This window comes from Engraulis encrasicolus, chromosome 6, assembly GCF_034702125.1.
Source record: "Engraulis encrasicolus isolate BLACKSEA-1 chromosome 6, IST_EnEncr_1.0, whole genome shotgun sequence".
NCBI classification, from domain to species: Eukaryota; Metazoa; Chordata; class Actinopteri; order Clupeiformes; family Engraulidae; genus Engraulis; species Engraulis encrasicolus.
The window spans coordinates 13,568,889-13,575,198 of record NC_085862.1 but is presented as its reverse complement, the minus strand read 5'-3'; the positions used below and the strand labels follow the sequence as shown (position 1 = coordinate 13,575,198).

The 6,310-nt window shown below is 39.5% G+C and overlaps 1 protein-coding gene across 4 annotated transcripts in view; it reads right to left on the bottom strand.

Moving 5' to 3' along the window:
* Nucleotides 1–6,310, bottom strand: part of pde4cb (phosphodiesterase 4C, cAMP-specific b) — a 191,699-nt gene that overhangs the window by 77,134 nt on the left and 108,255 nt on the right. The gene's annotated exons all lie outside the window — the stretch shown is intronic.

Genomic DNA, 6,310 nt, shown 5'->3' with positions numbered 1-6,310 from the left:
AGACGAATCCAACGCACCCTATGACGTCATTTTCCGCCAGAATAGTTTTTCCGCCATTTTGAATTGTGTGAAATTCAATAAAAATGCTACTACTCCCAAAATTTTCGACCAATTCGCCCGAAACTTGGTATATAGTATCTCTGGACTGAGCTACACATGGGGTCTCAAGGAATATTGGATATCTTTTATCGTTTAGCCGTGACAGCCAATCAAAATTGTCGTAAAAGTGGCAAAACAGGAAGTGAGGTCATATCTCAGCAACCGTTTGTCGAATTAGGCTGGGAATTTGTACACACATAGTAGTCCATCCCAGGACCTATCACAACAAAAATCATATCCCCAGCTCAAACTCTGTAGCGCCACCAACAGGTCAAAATTTTAGCTACATTTTTGCCTGTAGCTTTTGAACCGTACTCCCAATTTTCAAAATATTGGTACACAGGTCATCTTCACACTATGTTGCACCCAGGTATGGATTTTCGTAAAGATTGAAAAAACTATCTGCTCACAACAGCCATTAAAAATTGTGTTGTTCATGGAGGAACATTTTGGAATGTCTGATTCTCCATCTTCTGGCTCGACACGGGGCCACAGAAGGGTCAGTTAGTGACACACACTTAAGCATGTGTGTGTGTGCTTAGCACACATACACAGAGGAGACACACGCGCAAGGTGTCGTGTTACATGTGTGTGTGCTAACCCCCAGACAGAGCAGCAAACAAACACACACACACACACAGACACACACAGACACACACACACACACATAGGGAGGAAGAAGCACTACTGTGAGAGAGAACACATACACACAGACACATATGGAGGAAGAAGCACTACTGTGAGAGAGAACATAGCAGTGTAGCAGTAGGTAGCAAGTAGCAGTACTGTCTCGGTTTGTCTGTCTGTCTGTCTGTCTGTCTGTCTGTCTGTCTCTCTCTCTATATTGTCAGTTCCTCCTACTGACTATGTATTTAATTAAACGAATATTTCTATGTTTATTGTGAAATTACCATTACACGTGGTTTGTAGCAGTATACAACTGGGGTAAAAGCAGTATTGAAAGTAAATTAAAGTTTAAGTTTATAAGCATCATTTCTGTATATAAATAGTAAATGCACAATTACATATGAGAAACACATTATTATTTATAAGAAGTAAAATTTGATATCTCTCTCTGCTCTCTTTCTCTCTCTCACACACACACACTCTCTGTGTCTCTCTGTAGAGAAAATGGTGTTTAGATAAGGGGCTTTGGTCAATCTGTAATGGTGGTAAGTTAATTTTCAGGTGGTAATGATCAGGGTTATGGGGGGTGATGTTGGGAATTTTTATAAATACACACAAGGCCCACATGAACATTCCAAAATACACATGGTATATACAACAGGCAGAGAGAGAGAGAGAGAGAGAGAGAGAGAGAGAGCCCAGGGAGAGAGAGAGAGAGAGAGAGAATACTGCACCTTTACACTAGGTTACTTCCCTGAATCTTTGTGTTCTGCAGTCTAGACTGTGACGTAGTACTCCGGCTTGTGAAGAGTAGAACTGTGGAATTTTGGCTACGTTCAAAAAGCACCTGCACTATATTTATTCACTGAGGCATAAGGTCCTTAACCACCTTATCCCACAACTACGCTTCTATCCCATCCTCTCTTTTCCCATGTATTCCCTTGCCCAGTGGTTCTCACCCTTTTTTGAACAAACACCCCCTTAACCTCATCATAAAACTCTCAACGCCGTCTTGACCTCATCATAAGCCTAACAACATTCCCTTTAACATTAAAAAAATAAATAAACTGATGGCCACCCAATTGCAAATAATAAAGCATTACCCCCTCTCAGATGTGTCCTTCTCAACAACCCCACTGAGCTCAAACTCTCTAGTGCCACCAACAGGTAACAAGAAGTGTGCTTATATCTCGGCAGCCCTTTAAGGAATTCAAACTAAGCTTGGTTCACATGATCACACTCATCTCCAAGGAATGCACACCAACATTGGCAAGATTTTGGCTAACGGGGGTGCTGCATTTCCTTTTGTTGGTGTGGCGACTTTGGCAAGTTTACTGCAACCAGAAGAGAAATTCCGCCATTTTGATTTTTTGTGCTATGAGGTGTCTATGGCAGCCCATAGATGTGTTCGTAGGAAAAAACAGACATTTGGCACATTATCAGTGCTTTTCAAGGGATGCACACACAAATTGGTGAGGTTTGGTCCGGCACAGGTGCTGCAATTAGTGTAAATGCTAACAGGTCCATGTTTTCCTCCTATGAGATGTTTAGTTATCCCATAGAATCTTATGTAGGAAAATGCTCAAATTTGGCACTTGCCTTATAGACAAAATTATGATTACTCACAAAAAAAATTAAGGTTCCACCCCAATCCTTTAGTGGCCTCTTTTGCTTATAAAAACGGTCCACAGAGGTCCAATTTACCTGAATTCACCCTAGGTATATGTCAGTGTATTTATTCTGTAATGAATGAAATAGTCACACTACAATAATCACATTACGTGGTGGATTCTGTCTTCATATTTATTTGGAAATGCAAAACACAACATTATATATGATATGATAATAAAACATAACAATATTACAGTTGATTGTTTAATCTATTGTAACGTCAAAGAATATATTAGAAATATTCATGTGTGTGTGTGTGTCATCATGCATTAATTGGGTCATTCCATGAAATCAATACCAAACAATTAAAATTAAGGAAAACATAAAACAAAGCCAACAAACTGTAAACAACCAGTGCATTTTGGGTAGTTGATTATATAATCTGGAACCAACTGCATGGAAGGTGGCCTTGTGAAAGATTGTCACCCCTCGTTCAAAGAGCTGCAGGTTCCTTAGGACTTGTAAGAATGTTCAAAGAGTTGCAGGCTTCACAGGACTTGAAGCATGGATGAGATTTACAGGATCAGGAGATCAAGATAGGATTGTAGGTAAAGATATCATAGAGCATGTGTAGGGAAGTGATAGCCTACTGGGAAACTCCAACTCCCATTGTCATTGTCAGCACACAAATGAACACTGCACACAATGAAATTTGTATACCTAACCATGCAAGGGGGCAGCCCCTAATGGCACCTGAAAGGGAGCAGTGCGGCAGGACCATACCATGCTCAGGGTACCTCAGTCATAGAGGAGAATGGAGAGAGCACTGGTTAATTACTCCCACCACCAACCTGGCGCATTGAGTCGAACCAGCAACCTTTGGGCTATAAGTCTGACTCCAAAAACGCTTACCCATGACTGCTCACCGCTTTCTTATGACTGCTCGCACTTACCCATTACCCACAATCATTAGGGTTTTTTGATTTGATCACAGTCACAAGTCACAAGGGTGATATGCACGTATAGTACATTTGACATTTACAGTGCTGCAGAGTTGCAGAGATGTGATGATGATGTGTCAATGTTCAGGTCTTCATTTCCACAAAAAAGAGATGTGAGAGGAATCTGGAAATCTGTTTGGTGCAGTTCATGATTCAGTCCCAGGTGTTATACCCACAGTAAAAAAAAACAAAAAAAGGCGGGTAGAATGGAGATATATTCCAGGAATGACTATTTGGTGCAGTGCTTGTCTGAGGGTCCTAACTCCTGATGAAGTTCATGATTCAGGTTCCGGTGTTAAGTCCCACAGCAAAGAGGCGAGTGGGATGGAGGATTTATTCCATGAAAGACTGTTTGGTGCAGTTCATAATTCAGTCTCAGCTTTTCTACCCACAGTAGAGAGGCACGTAGAATGGGGTATTTAATTCCATGAATGACTGGTGTAGCTCATGACTCAGTCTTGGGTCCTAATTTCCATATCAAGCACAAGAGTAGAATGCTGCGTAATTCCATGAACCAGTCATAATTGCACAGCAGCAGTCAATTCATATTGAACAATGTCCTCTTTAGTGTAGTTAATTACCCAAACAAGTACAACACAGTTAAAAGAAAGAAAGGTACAACACTTTAAAATTCAGTTGATATAGGAACGGACATGTTAAACAACAGTTTGCCAGTTGTAAATAAATGTAAAAGTAAATCAATACATAGGAGAGGTGATATCAACTTCATGGAATGACCAATATTGTCACTGTTAAAGAAAGAAAATGAAAATCAATGCAATAAACGAAAAGCCAAGGTGATATCAAGTTCATGGAATGACCCAAATTGTCACTATTGAATGGAAACATTGTTATCATAATATTAATATAGTAAGTAAATTAAAAAACAAAATTGATATGTTTTCCAGATTTTTAAATGCAAAGTGTATGGGCATTTCTGCAAAGAAGTTTTAGATAATAGAATATCCCTTGCCTCCACCCACCCATTTACCCACCCACCATGACCTTTCCATGCACACCTACATAAGTGACTGTGTAACCAAAGATTTTATGAGTATTATGATTTTAGGAATTTTATGGAAATATGCCAACGTAATAGGTTGCCATGGGCACCTACCTGACCAGGTTCTGGTTTGCCTAAAGGGTCGTTTATAATACTTGTAAAATGAATAGGTCAGTCCCAAAAGTGCAAAAAGGAGTTATTGGTGTAAGATAATCACTTCATGAAAACTTAAGTAATTCATTAAAAACTAATGGAGGGAAATGAGAATCGCTTCATGAAAACTTAAGTAAGTTGGTACAACCTCAACAACAATATTTTCTGCACCTTTAGAATAAACATGATCTATTAANGTATTTTTTTCNGAAGTGAATGTTTCCACGCATTGTTTGTATCCATACTGATCAAGTAAGTTTGCAATCGTAGATGATACAAAGATATCTTCATTAAGGTCGCCCATGATTAACTTTTTCCCAGGGTATTTTTCAACTTCATGTATGACCTGCAGCAGCTGCTGTCTAAATACACTGATGGCATAAGACCTGGGCCTGTATAAAACAGCAGCAATGACATTTACATGTGGTATTTCAAAATATAGGCACTCCAAATTGCATGTCTGTGGAAGTGATACCTGCACATCAAGTTTGTCACCGCAATAAATGCCAACTCCACCTCCTTTCTTTTGTTTCAACTGTGCAAAAACAGCTTCAGACTCATCATAGCAGTTTATTCTTGGATTGTGTTGGAAGGTAAATCCTGGAAGTTGTGGTATGTCTTGAGAGTTTGCATTTAGCCATGTCTCCGTTAAACAAATGCAATCAGCTTTCATCAATGTTCCATGAGCTTCAATGTCCTTAATGTGGGCTTTTAGACTTTGAACATTATGTAGTGCAATTCGACATCCGGTGTTTTCATCATTAGAGATTGATTTTCCACGGTTGAATTTTGGCATGTTTTCCATGGCTGCTTGAACTTTCTCATCACAGTATATAGCAGAGTCTTTGAGTTCGTCAATGATCAGTCCTTCGAGATTTTTTACACGACTTAAGGCAACGTATGCCTGGCCAGCTGCAAATATCTTGCGTAAAGATACAAATGCCCTTTCAACTGTAAGGCCCTGACACTTGTGGACAGTCACAGCCCATGCCAAACCAATAGGATATTGTCTTCGCACTCCACCATTGTTACTAATTTGGTCTTCTTGTACTTGCAATTCAGTTGAACGTTCAGATTGTCTGTTTGATTGAGCTCGCTGAATCCTTCCAACGTTAGGGTCATCAAATTCAACATAAATGGCTTTTGGAAGATCGTTATCATCATCACCGTCTATAATATTTACTATCACTCCCGCCGCTCCGTTCATGAGCCCGTCTTGCACATTTAAGTTCTTCAAGAGCAAAATACGCGCTCCGATACCAACTTGGACACATTTAGGCAAACACGAATTAAAAACTTTGGTGTGAAAGCCAGCCATCTTTTCCATTCTTCCGGTTTTAGGATTTCGCTGAAAATCTTGGGCCAATATCTGGATTACATCTGGACATGTGTCGTTCAATTTTTTGACATTATATTCTTGCACTTCTGCATTTGTTGCATATATATGCAAGATCGAATGGTCATCTTCAATTTCACGTTGTTTCAATGTGCGCACATCACGACTATTGAGAGCTTGTGTTTTTTTACGCACTCTGAGGCGATTCAGTGTCTCTGCAAACGTAGCATTTTGTTGTCTAACAACAGTGGTCAGTTCAACAATTTCAAAATTGTTTTCCCACAGATTAACTCCTCTGTTGTCAGCATAGAGTGGTGTCCCTTTCACAGGTTTGAGTTGGTAAAAATCCCCAACACAGATAACCGAAATTTTTCCGAACAATGAGTAATCTTTTGTCTGTTTTATCTGTCTTAATCTTCCGCTGATGTAAGATAAAAGCTTGTGATCCACCATTGAGATCTCATCAATGATCAAAATTTG